Source organism: Pseudophryne corroboree, chromosome 1 (assembly GCF_028390025.1).
Source record: "Pseudophryne corroboree isolate aPseCor3 chromosome 1, aPseCor3.hap2, whole genome shotgun sequence".
NCBI lineage: Eukaryota > Metazoa > Chordata > Amphibia > Anura > Myobatrachidae > Pseudophryne > Pseudophryne corroboree.
In genome coordinates, this window is record NC_086444.1 from 415051014 (window position 1) to 415064447 (window position 13434).

At 49.3% G+C, this 13434-nt stretch overlaps 1 protein-coding gene across 2 annotated transcripts in view; it reads right to left on the bottom strand.

Moving 5' to 3' along the window:
• The window catches only part of MED13L (mediator complex subunit 13L), a 467040-nt gene that overhangs the window by 125054 nt on the left and 328552 nt on the right, over positions 1-13434 (bottom strand). The gene's annotated exons all lie outside the window — the stretch shown is intronic.

Genomic DNA, 13434 nt, shown 5'->3' on the forward strand with positions numbered 1-13434 from the left:
GCCTCTCAACAGATGGCTCAACAATAACCCTTTTAGTTAACAATAACTATATACAAGTATTGCAGACAGTCCGCACTTGGGACGGGCGCCCAGCATCCACTACGGACTACGAGAAATAGATTTACCGGTGAGTAAAATCTTATTTTCTCTAACGTCCTAGTGGATGCTGGGGACTCCGTAAGGACCATGGGGATTATACCAAAGCTCCCAAACGGGCGGGAGAGTGCGGATGACTCTGCAGCACCGAATGAGAGAACTCCAGGTCCTCCTCAGCCAGGGTATCAAATTTGTAGAATTTTGCAAACGTGTTTGCCCCTGACCAAGTAGCAGCTCGGCAAAGTTGTAAAGCCGAGACCCCTCGGGCAGCCGCCCAAGAAGAGCCCACTTTCCTCGTGGAATGGGCTTTTACAGATTTAGGCTGCGGCAGGCCAGCCACAGAATGCGCAAGCTGAATTGTGCTACAAATCCAGCGAGCAATAGTCTGCTTTGAAGCAGGAGCACCCATCTTGTTTGGTGCATACAGGATAAATAGCGAGTCAGTCTTCCTGACTCCAGCCGTCCTGGAAACATACATTTTCAAGGCCCTGACTACGTCCAGTAACTTGGAGTCCTCCAAGTCCCTAGTAGCCGCAGGCACCACGATAGGTTGGTTCAAGTGAAAAGCTGATACCACCTTAGGAAGAAACTGGGGACTAGTCCTCAATTCTGCCCTATCCATATGGAAAATCAAATAGGAGCTTTTGCATGACAAAGCCGCCAATTCTGCCACCCGCCTTGCCGAAGCCAAGGCCAAAAGCATGACCACTTTCCACGTGAGATATTTTAAATCCACGGTTTTGAGTGGCTCAAACCAATGTGACTTTAGGAAACCCAACACCACGTTGAGGTCCCACGGTGCCACTGGAGGCACAAAAGGAGGCTGAATATGCAGCACTCCCTTGACAAATGTCTGAATTTCAGGCAGTGAAGCCAGTTCCATTTTGGAAGAAAATCGATAGAGCCGAAATCTGGACCCTAATGGAACCCAAGTGTAGGCCCATAGTCACCCCTGACTGTAGGAAGTGCAGAAATCGACTTAGCTGAAATTTCTCCTTTGGGGCCTTCCTGGCCTCACAGTACGCAACATATTTCCGCCCTATGCGGTGATAATGGTTAGCGTTCACTTCTTTCCTAGCTTTAAATAGCGTAGGGATAACTTCCTCCGGAATTCCCTTTTCCTTCAGGATCCGGCGTTCAACCGCCATGCCGTCAACGCAGCCGCGGTACGTCTTGAAACAGACAGGCCCCCTGCTGCAGCAGGTCCTGTCTGAGCGGCAGAGGCCATAGGTCCTCTGAGATCATTTCTTGGAGTTCTGGTTACCAAGCTCTTCTTGGCCAACCCGGAACAATGAGTATAGTTCTTACTCCTCTCCTTCTTATTATTCTCATTACCCTGGGTAAGAGAGGCAGAGAAGGGAACACATACACCGACTGGTACACCCACGGTGTTACCAGAGCGTCCACAGCTATCGCCTGAGGGTCCTTGACCTGGCGCAATATCTTTGTAACTTTTAGTTGAGGCGGGACGCCATCATGTCCACCTGTGGCCTTTCCCAACGGTGTACAATCATTTGGAAGACTTCTGGATGAAGTCCCCACTCTCCCGGGTGGAGGTCGTGTCTTCTGAGAAAGTCTGCTTCTCAGTTGTCCACTCCGGGAATGAACACTGCTGACAGTGCTAACACATGATTTTCCGCCCATCGGAGAATCCTTGTGGCTTCTGCCATCGCCATCCTGCTTCTTGTGCCGCCCTGTTGTGTACATGAGCGACCGCCGTGATGTTGTCTGACTGGATCAGCACCGGCCGGTGTTGAAGCAGGGGTCTAGCCTGACTTAGGGCATTGTAAATGGCCCTTAGTTCCAGAATATTTATGTGTAGGGAAGTCTCCTGACTTTTCCATAGCCTTGGAAGTTTCTTCCCTGTGTGACTGCCCCCCAGCCTCGAAGGCTGGCATCCGTGGTCACCAGGACCCAGTCCTGTATGCCGAATCTGCGGCCCCCTAGAAGATGAGCACTCTGCAGCCACCACAACAACGACACCCTGGCCCTTGGAGACAGGGTTAACCGCCGATGCATCTGAAGATGCGACCCGGACCACATGTCCAACAGATCCCACTGGAAAATCCTTGAATGGGACCTGGCGAATGGAATTTCTTCGTAAGAAGCTACCATCCTTCCCAGGGCTCGCGTGCATTGATGCACCGACACCTGTATACGTATTAGGAGGTCTCTGTCTAGAGACGACAACTCCTTGGACTTCTCCTCCGGGAGAAACCCTTTTTATCCTGTTCTGTGTCCAGAACCATATTCAGGAACAGTAGACGCGTCGTAGGAACCAGCTGCGACTTTGGAATATTCAGAATTCAGCCGTGCTGTTGTAGCACTTCCCGAGATAGTGCTACTCCGCCGAACAACTGCTCCCTGGACCTCGCCTTTTTAAGGAGATCGTCCAAGTATGGGATAATTATTTCGGCCATTACCTTGGTAAATACCTCGGTGCCGGGGACAGACCAACGGCAACGTCTGGAATTGGTAATGACAATCCTGTACCACAATTTTGAGGTACTCCTGGTGAAGAGGGTAAATAGGGACATGCAGGTAAGCATCCTTGATGTCCAGTGATACCATCCAGGCTTGCAATAATCGCCCTGAGCGATTCCATTTCGAACTTGAAATTTCGTATATAAGTGTTCAAGGATTTCAATTTTAGAATGGGTCTCACCGAACCGTCTGGTTTCGGTACCACAACATTTTGGAATAGTAACCCCGGCCTTGTTGAAGGAGGGGTACCTAGATTTCACCTGCTGGAAGTGCAGCTTGTGAATTGCCGCCAGTACTACCTTTCTCCGAGGGCAGCAGGCAAGGCTGAGGTGAGGTAACTGCGAGGGGGAGTCGCCTCGAACTCCAGCCTGTATCCCTGTGATACTATTTGCAGAACCTAGGGATCCACCTGTGGGCAAACCCACTGGTCCCTGAAGTTCCCGAGACGCGCCCCTACCGCACCTGTCTCCACCTGTGGAGCCCTAACGTCAAGCGGTGGACTCAGAGGAAGCGGGGGAAGATTTTTAATTCTGGGAACTGGCTGCTGGTGCAGCTTTTTCCTTCTTCCCTTGTCTCTGTGCAGAAAGGAAGCGCCTTTGACCCGCTTGCTTTTCTGAAGCCGAAAGGACTGTACCTGAAAATACGGTGCTTTCTTAGGCTGTGAGGAAACCTGAGATAAAAAAAAATTTCTTCCCAGCTGTTGCTGTGGATACGAGGTCCCAGAGACCATCCCCAACAATTCCTCACCCTTATAAGGCAGAATCTCCATGTGCCTTTTATAGGCAGCATCACCTGTCGGGTTTCTAATACCCTCCTGGCAGAATGGACATTGCATTAATTCTGGATGCCAGCCGGCAAATATCCCTCTGTGCATCCTTTATATATAAGACAACGTCTTTAATATGCTCTATGTTAGCAAACTATTTTCCCTGTCCTAGAGTATTAATATTATCTGACAGGGTATCAGACCACGCTGCAGCAGCACTATTTATGCTGAGGCGATTGCAGGTCTCAGTATATAACCTGAGTGTGTATATACAGACTTCATGATAGTCTCCTGCTTTTTATCAGCAGGCTCCTTCAAGGTGGCCGTATCCTAAGACGGCAGTGCCACCTTTTTTGACAAACGTGTGAGCGCCTTATCCACCCTAGGGGATATCTCCCAACGTGACCTATCCTCTGGCGGGAAAGGGCACGCCATCAGTAACTTTTTAGAAATTACCAGTTTCTTATTGGGGGAACCCACGCTACTTTACACACTACATTCATTCATCTGATGGGGGAACAAAACACTGGCTGTTTTTTCTCCCCAAAAATAAAACCCCTTTTATGTGGTACTTGGGTTCATGTCAGAAATGCGTAACACATTTTTTATTGCCGAGATCATGTAACGGATGTTCCTAGTGGATTGTGTATATGTCTCAAACTCGTCGACACTGGAGTCAGACTCCGTGTCGACATCTGTGTCTGCCATCTGAGGTAACGGGCGCTTTTTTGAGCCCCTGATGGCCTTTGAGACGCCTGGGCAGGCGCGGGCTGAGAAGCCGGCTGTCCCACAGCTGTTTTACGTCATCCAGCCTTGTAAGGAGTTGACATTGTTGTTTAATACCTTCCACCTATCCATCCACTCTGGTATCGGCCCCACAGGGGACGACATCCCATTTATCGGCCTCTGCTCCACCTCCACGTAACCTTCCTCATCCCACATGTCGACACAGCCGTACCGACACACAGCACACACACAGGGAATGCTCTGACTGAGGACAGGACCCCACAAAGTCCTTTGGGGAGACAGAGAGAGAGTATGCCAGCACACACCAGAGCGCTATATAATGCAGGGATTAACACTATAACGGAGTGATTTTTCCCCCAATAGCTGCTTGTATAACAATATTGCACCTAAATTTTGTGCCCCCCCCCTCTCTTTTTAACCCTTTGAGCCTGAAAACTACAGGGGAGAGCCTGGGGAGCTGTCTTCCAGGTGCACTGTGAAGAGAAAATGGTGCCAGTGTGCTGAGGGAGATAGCTCCGCCCCTTTTTCGCGGACTTTTCTCCCGCTTTTTTATGGATTCTGGCAGGGGTATTTATCACATATATAGCCTCTGGGGCTATATATTGTGATATATTTGCCAGCCAAGGTGTATTTATTGCTTCTCAGGGCGCCCCCACCAGCGCCCTGCACCCTCAGTGACCGGAGTGTGAAGTGTGTATGAGGAGCAATGGCGCACAGCTGCAGTGCTGTGCGCTACCTTGGTGAAGACTGATGTCTTCTGCCGCCGATTTTCCGGATTTCTTCTTGCTTCTGGCTCTGTAAGGGGGCCGGCGGCGCGGCTCCGGGACCGAACACCAATGGCCGGTTCCATGCGGTCAATCCCTCTGGAGCTAATGGTGTCCAGTAGCCTAAGAAGCCCAAGCTACCACCAGTTAGGTAGGTTCGCTTCTTCTCCCCTTAGTCCCTCGCTGCAGTGAGTCTGTTGCCAGCAGATCTCACTGTAAAATAAAAAACCTAACATATACTTTCTTTCTAGGAGCTCAGGAGAGCCCCTAGTGTGCATCCAGCTGGGCCGGGCACAGGATTCTAACTGAAGTCTGGAGGAGGGTCATAGTGGGAGGAGCCAGTGCACACCAGGTAGTCCTAATTCTTTCTTAGCTGTGCCCAGTCTCCTGCGGAGCAGATATTCCCCATGGTCCTTACGGAGTCCCCAGCATCCACTAGGACGTTAGAGAAAGTTAATTACATACAGCAGATGCAGGCACACACAGTCACTATGACAATGCAGATAATTATTTTAGACACGCAATAAAACTGCACTGGACTAGTAAATAGATATATATACACATATATATATATATATATATATATATATATATATATATATATATATATATATATATAGAGAGAGAGAGAGATAGATATAGAGATATAGAGATATAGATAGATAGATAGATAGATAGATAGATAGATAGATAGATAGATAGATAGGAGATAGATATACACACATATATACACACACATATATATATATATATATATATATATATATATATATATATACACACATATATATATATATATATATATATATACACAATGCACCGTCAGAGACTGGATGTATCAGAACACTTGTACTAAATATTCTGGTAGAGGTACACTTGTTCTTAACTAACACTGTCTTAAAATGACATGTAGAATACTTAAGTGACTGTAAAATCACAGCGCTGATGAGGCAGGCGGATTTACAGAGGAGACTTTGCCCAGCAGTCCCGGAGACGAGACGCAACTACTTGAGAAGATAGCGCCTAAATCTCAGCCAGTGAGCGAGGGAGAGAGAGAAGTAGCTCCAGGGCGGGAACACAAACAGTAGATGGCTCCCGGAGCTGGGGGAGGGGCTACAGGTCAGCGCCTTATCCCCATGCTGGTCCTCACCACCGGGTACTGTGGAGCCTATTTAAAATGGATTTTACATATTCCGACCTGTTCTCCCTGCCCTGGTGGATATAGTGGGGTCCCTGTACTGACACAGTGTCCATGCCAGCGGCGTGGTCCGTCTCCTGAGACTGCAACACAAATTAGCGGCGGGTCCCGCCTGTGGGACCCTCTTACCTCCTCCCTAAGAAGCAGCCACGCAATCCTGGGGAGCTTCAGCGATGGTGTGCCGCAAGTACCCGGGAAGTCGGCCAGTGGGAGTATGCAGCGCTGCTGGGGAGGTGATGGAGCCGCAGCACAGTATGTCACAATGACATATGAAGTGCTGCAGCCCTAAAAGCTCTTTTCAGGGCTGCCTAGCGCAGTCCCCCCTGTTAAATGACCTGCTCTGCAGGCACCAGCTTACAAACTGAGATCCAGTGTCCGGAGGCGGGGTTATAGAGGAGGCCATGCAATGCATCCTGGGAACAGTCAAAGCTTTAACCTGTTGGTGTCTCTGGATAAAGATCCAACTCTACACCCTGAACAGAGTGTACCCCGCTGCAATAATGTGCTTCTTTAAGTGCATTTTAAATTTGAAGCAATCCAGATGTTTATCACAAACATTGTATCTGAGAGTTACATCAGTTACTTTGAAATTGCCCTTAAACATGTCACAGACTATTAAATATACCCTTATACACCAATGCATTGCAAATCAACTGCAGTGCTTTACAGCAATACATTTTTAATACAGTTTATTATACATATGTGTTGACACCAGTGCCAGCTACCAACACTGGAACTTGTCTGTGTCATGTCCCAGCATCATGCAAAGGCCAGCCTCACGCTGAAGCCTGGGTCTAAGTGTTCCTGGCTGCAGTCCTGCTCCTTGCCAACAGCTATCACATGTACAACTGACGCCTCAGCGCTGACTGGTTCATTAAAATAAGAATTTACTTACCGATAATTCTATTTCTCGTAGTCCGTAGTGGATGCTGGGGACTCCGTCAGGACCATGGGGAATAGCGGCTCCGCAGGAGACAGGGCACAAAAATAAAGCTTTAGGATCAGGTGGTGTGTACTGGCTCCTCCCCCTATGACCCTCCTCCAAGCCTCAGTTAGGATACTGTGCCCGGACGAGCGTACACAATAAGGAAGGATATTGAACCCCGGGTAAGACTCATACCAGCCACACCAATCACACCGTATAACTTGTGATCTGAACCCAGTTAACAGTATGACAAACGTAGGAGCCTCTGAACAGACGGCTCACAACAAATAACAACCCGATTTTTTTGTAACAATAACTATGTACAAGTATTGCAGACAATCCGCACTTGGGATGGGCGCCCAGCATCCACTACGGACTACGAGAAATAGAATTATCGGTAAGTAAATTCTTATTTTCTCTAACGTCCTAAGTGGATGCTGGGGACTCCGTCAGGACCATGGGGATTATACCAAAGCTCCCAAACGGGCGGGAGAGTGCGGATGACTCTGCAGCACCGAATGAGAGAACTCAAGGTCCTCCTCAGCCAGGGTATCAAATTTGTAGAATTTTGCAAACGTATTTGCCCCTGACCAAGTAGCAGCTCGGCAGAGTTGTAATGCCGAGACTCCCCGGGCAGCCGCCCAGGATGAGCCCACTTTCCTTGTGGAATGGGCCTTGACAGATTTAGGTTGTGGCAAGCCTGCCACAGAATGTGCAAGTTGAATTGTGCTACAAATCCAACGAGCAATCGTCTGCTTAGAAGCAGGAGCACCCATCTTGTTGGGTGCATACAATATAAGCAGTGAGTCAGACTTTCTGACTCCCGCCGTTCTTGAAATATATATTTTCAATGCCCGGACCACGTCCAACAACTTGGAATCCTCCAACTCGTTAGTAGCCGCAGGCACCACAATAGGCTGGTTCAGGTGAAACGCTGACACCACCTTAGGCAGAAAATGAGGACGCGTCCGCAGTTCTGCCCTGTCCGTATGGAAAATCAGATATGGGCTCTTATATGATAAAGCCGCCAATTCTGATACTCTCCTGGCTGAAGCCAGGGCCAGTAGCATGGTTACTTTCCATGTGAGATACTTCAGCTCCACCGATTTGAGCGGCTCAAACCAATGGGATTTGATAAAATCCAAGACTACATTAAGATCCCACGGTGCCACTGGGGGCACAACCGGGGGCTGTATATGTAGTACTCCTTTTACAAAAGTCTGGACTTCAGGAACTGAAGCCAATTCTTTCTGGAAGAAAATCGACAGGGCCGAAATTTGAACCTTAATGGACCCCAATTTGAGGCCCATAGACAATCCTGTTTGCAGGAAATGTAGGAATCGACCCAGTTGAAATTCCTCCGTGGGGGCCTTCCTGGCCTCACACCACGCAACATATTTTCTCCAAATGCGGTGATAATGTTGTGCAGTCACCTCCTTCCTGGCTTTTACCAGTGTAGGAATGACCTCTTCCGGAATGCCTTTTTCCTTTAGAATTCGGCGTTCAACCGCCATGCCGTCAAACGCAGCCGCGGTAAGTCTTGGAATAGACACGGTCCCTGCTGAAGCAGGTCCCGTCTTAGAGGTAGAGGCCACGGATCCTCCGTGAGCATCTCTTGAAGTTCCGGGTACCAAGTTCTTCTTGGCCAATCCGGAGCCACTAGTATCGTTCTTACTCCCTTCTGCCGTATAATTCTCAGTACTTTTGGTATGAGAGGCAGAGGAGGGAACACATACACTGACTGGAACACCCACGGTGTTACCAGAGCGTCCACAGCTATTGCCTGAGGATCTCTTGACCTGGCGCAATACCTGTCCAGTTTTTTGTTGAGGCGGGACGCCATCATATCCACCATTGGTTTTTCCCAACGGTTCACAATCATGTGGAAGACTTCTGGATGAAGTCCCCACTCTCCCGGGTGTAGATCGTGTCTGCTGAGGAAGTCTGCTTCCCAGTTGTCCACTCCCGGAATGAATACTGCTGACAGTGCTATCACATGATCTTCCGCCCAGCGAAGAATCCTTGCAGCTTCTGCCATTGCTGTCCTGCTTCTTGTGCCGCCCTGTCTGTTTACGTGGGCGACTGCCGTGATGTTGTCCGACTGGATCAACACCGGCTGACCCTGAAGCAGGGGTTTTGCCAGACTTAGAGCATTGTAAATCGCTCTTAGCTCCAGTATATTTATGTGAAGAGACATCTCCAGGCTTGACCATACTCCCTGGAAGTTTCTTCCTTGTGTGACCGCTCCCCAGCCTCTCAGACTGGCATCCGTGGTCACCAGGACCCAGTCCTGTATGCCGAATCTGCGGCCCTCTAACAGATGAGTACTCTGCAACCACCACAGAAGAGACACCCTTGTCCGTGGCGATAAGGTTATCCGCTGATGCATCTGCAGATGCGATCCGGACCATTTGTCCAGCAGATCCCACTGAAAAGTTCGTGCGTGGAATCTGCCGAATGGAATCGCTTCGTAAGAAGCCACCATCTTTCCCAGGACTCTTGTGCATTGATGTACAGACACTGTCCCTGGTTTTAGGAGGTTCCTGACAAGTTCGGATAACTCCCTGGCTTTCTCCTCCGGAAGAAACACCTTTTTCTGAACCGTGTCCAGAATCATTCCCAGGAACAGCAGACGTGTTGTCGGGGTCAACTGAGATTTTGGAAAATTCAGAATCCACCCGTGTTGTTGCAGCACTACTTGGGTTAGTGCTACTCCGTCCTCCAGCTGTTCTCTGGACCTTGCCCTTATCAGGAGATCGTCCAAGTAAGGGATAATTAATACGCCTCTTCTTCGCAGAAGAATCATCATTTCGGCCATTACCTTGGTAAAGACCCGAGGTGCCGTGGACAATCCAAACGGCAGCGTCTAAAACTGATAATGACAGTTTTGCACCACGAACCTGAGGTACCCTTGATGTGAAGGGCAAATTGGGACATGCAGGTAAGCATCCTTTATGTCCAGGGACACCATAAAGTCCCCTTCTTCCAGATTCGCTATCACTGCTCTGAGTGACTCCATCTTGAACTTGAATTTTTGTATGTACAGGTTCAAAGATTTCAGATTTAGAATAGGTCTTACCGAGCCGTCCGGCTTCGGTACCACAAATAGCGTGGAGTAATACCCCTTTCCCTGTTGTAGGAGGGGTACCTTGACTATCACCTGCTGAGCAAACAGCTTGTGAATGGCTTCCAATACCGTCTCCCTGTCTGAGGGAGACGTTGACAAAGCAGACTTTAGGAACCGGCGAGGGGGAGACTTCTCGAATTCCAACCTGTAACCCTGAGATACTACCTGCAGAATCCAGGGGTCCACCTGTGAGCAAGCCCACTGTGCGCTGAAATTCTTGAGTCGACCCCCCACCGTTCCCGAGTCCGCTTGTAAGGCCCCAGCGTCATGCTGAGGGCTTTGCAGAACCCTGGGAGGGCTTCTGTTCCTGGGCAGGGGCTGCTTGCTGCCCTCTCTTACCCCTTCCTCTGCCCCTAGGCAGATATGACTGTCCTTTTGTCCGCTTGTTCTTATAGGACCGAAAGGACTGCGGCTGAAAAGACGGTGTCTTTTTCTGTTGGGAGGGGGTCTGAGGTAAAAAGGTGGATTTTCCGGCAGTTGCCGTGGCCACCAGATCCGATAGACCGACGCCAAATAATTTCTCCCCTTTATACGGCAATACTTCCATATGTCGTTTGGAATCCGCATCACCTGACCACTGTCGCGTCCATAAACTCCTTCTGGCAGATATGGACATCGCATTTACTCTCGATGCCAGAGTGCAAATATCTCTCTGCGCATCTCGCATATAAAGGAAAGCATCCTTTAATTGCTCTATAGTCAATAAAATACTGTCCCTATCCAGGGTATCAATATTTTCAGTCAGGGAATCCAACCAGACGACCCCAGCACTGCACATCCAGGCTGAGGCAATGGCCGGTCGCAGTATAACACCAGTATGTGTGTATATACTTTTTAGGGTAGTTTCCAGTCTCCTATCTGCTGGATCCTTGAGGGCGGCCGTATCCGGAGACGGTAACGCCACTTGTTTTGATAAGCGTGTGAGCGCCTTATCCACCCTAGGGGGTGTTTCCCAGCGCGCCCTAACCTCTGGCGGGAAAGGGTATAATGCTAATAACTTTTTTGAAATTAGCATTTTTCTATCTGGGTTAAACCACGCTTCATCACATACATCATTTAATTCCTCTGATTCAGGAAAAACTACAGGTAGTTTTTTCACCCCCCACATAATACCCCTTTTTGTGGTACTTGCAGCATCAGAGATATGCAAAGCCTCCTTCATTGCCGTGATCATATAACGTGTGGCCCTACTTGAAAATACGTTTGTTTCATCACCGTCGACACTAGATTCAGTGTCTGTGTCTGTGTCGACCGACTGAGGTAAAGGGCGCTTTACAGCCCCTGACGGTGTCTGAGACGCCTGGGCAGGTACTAACTGGTTTGCCGGCCGTCTCATGTCGTCAACTGATTTTTGTAATGTGCTGACATTATCACGTAATTCCATAAACAAAGCCATCCATTCCGGTGTCGACTCCCTGGGGGGTAACATCACCATTATCGGCAATTGCTCTGCCTCCACGCCAACATCGTCCTCATACATACAGCAGACACACAGGGAATGCTCTTATCGAAGACAGGACCCCACTAGCCCTTTGGGGAGACAGAGGGAGAGTTTGCCAGCACACACCCAAGCGCTATAATATATATGGGAACAACCTTATATAAGTGTTGTTCCTTATAGCAGCTTAAATATATCCAGTATATCGCCAAAAAATGCCCCCCCTCTCTGTTTTACCCTGTTTCTGTAGTGCAGTGCAGGGGAGAGTCCTGGGAGCCTTCCTCACAGCGGAGCTGAGCAGGAAAATGGCGCTGTGTGCTGAGGAGAATAAGCCCCGCCCCCTATTTCGGCGGGCTTTCCTCCCGTGGATTTAGATAAGTGGCATGGGTTAAATACATACATATAGCCTTAATGGCTATATGTGATGTATTCTTTTGCCTTAAGGTAATAAAATATTGCTGCCCAGGGCGCCCCCAGCAGCGCCCTGCACCCTCCGTGACCGCTTGGTGTGAAGTGTGTGACAACAATGGCGCACAGCTGCAGTGCTGTGCGCTACCTTCATGAAGACTGAAAAGCCTTCTGCCGCCTGTTTCCGGACCTTCAATCTTCAGCATCTGTAAGGGGGGTCGGCGGCGCGGCTCCGGGACGAACCCCAGGGCGAGACCTGTGTTCCGACTCCCTCTGGAGCTAATGGTGTCCAGTAGCCTAAGAATCCAATCCATCCTGCACGCAGGTGAGTTGAAATTCTCTCCCCTAAGTCCCTCGATGCAGTGAGCCTGTTGCCAGCAGGACTCACTGAAAATAAAAAACCTAAAAAACTTTTTCTAAGCAGCTCTTTAAGAGAGCCACCTAGATTGCACCCTGCTCGGACGGGCACACAAACCTAACTGAGGCTTGGAGGAGGGTCATAGGGGGAGGAGCCAGTACACACCACCTGATCCTAAAGCTTTATTTTTGTGCCCTGTCTCCTGCGGAGCCGCTATTCCCCATGGTCCTGACGGAGTCCCCAGCATCCACTTAGGACGTTAGAGAAAAAATGATGAAGACGCACAATGGTTAACCCCCTTAGTGCCACAGTCGCCCTCTTGGCCATGTGGTCCTGGTCTCCAGACACAGTCGACCTTCAGAACGTGTCGACATTCTGATCATCAGTATAAAAATGACGTATGAAGCCAAATGTCCATAACATGTAGTGATTGAAGCAGCAAATAGTGAATGAAGGTTGCTAAAAAGACTGAGGGGCAGATGTATGAAACCGGCATATCGTGCCGGTATGGCATCTCGGCTGTCGGAGAGGGGGGAGTGAAAACTCCACCCTCCGGCGATCCCTGCCAGGCCCCACACAGCTTATCAGCCTAGTGCTGATGCACTGTGTCACTCCCCTGGCCAGCTCACTGGGCATGTGTGAGATCTCCCGTGCGCATCCCGGAGCAGGCACCTGCCACAGCCAGCGACAGAGCTGTCCTTTCTGTGGAGATAGGGCATCGACACCATGCAGCTGTCAAAATAGATAGCTGATGGTGTCGGAACGGTCAACGATGCTGACGGTTCATACATTGCCCTGTACATCGGCAAGCTATCTTTTAGATAGCAGCGCCAATATGGACAAGGGCGCATAGCATAGCACCACCACATATATACACTGGGAGGGGGGGAGCGGTATCAACGAACATAATGCGCGCTAATAAACCCCCCCCCTCCCCAATATTGTTGTTTCATACAATTACCCCTGAGGAAGATAACAGAACAAACAGAGAAGTTGTACAAACATGGTCATGGACGTTAGTTTTGGGTGGATCGTTCTTTGTGACATGGATGCAAATATAAAGGCTGTTGCAGAGGAGGACGGACATCTACGTTTAAGTTTTAAAAAAATCAACTAAGTGGTA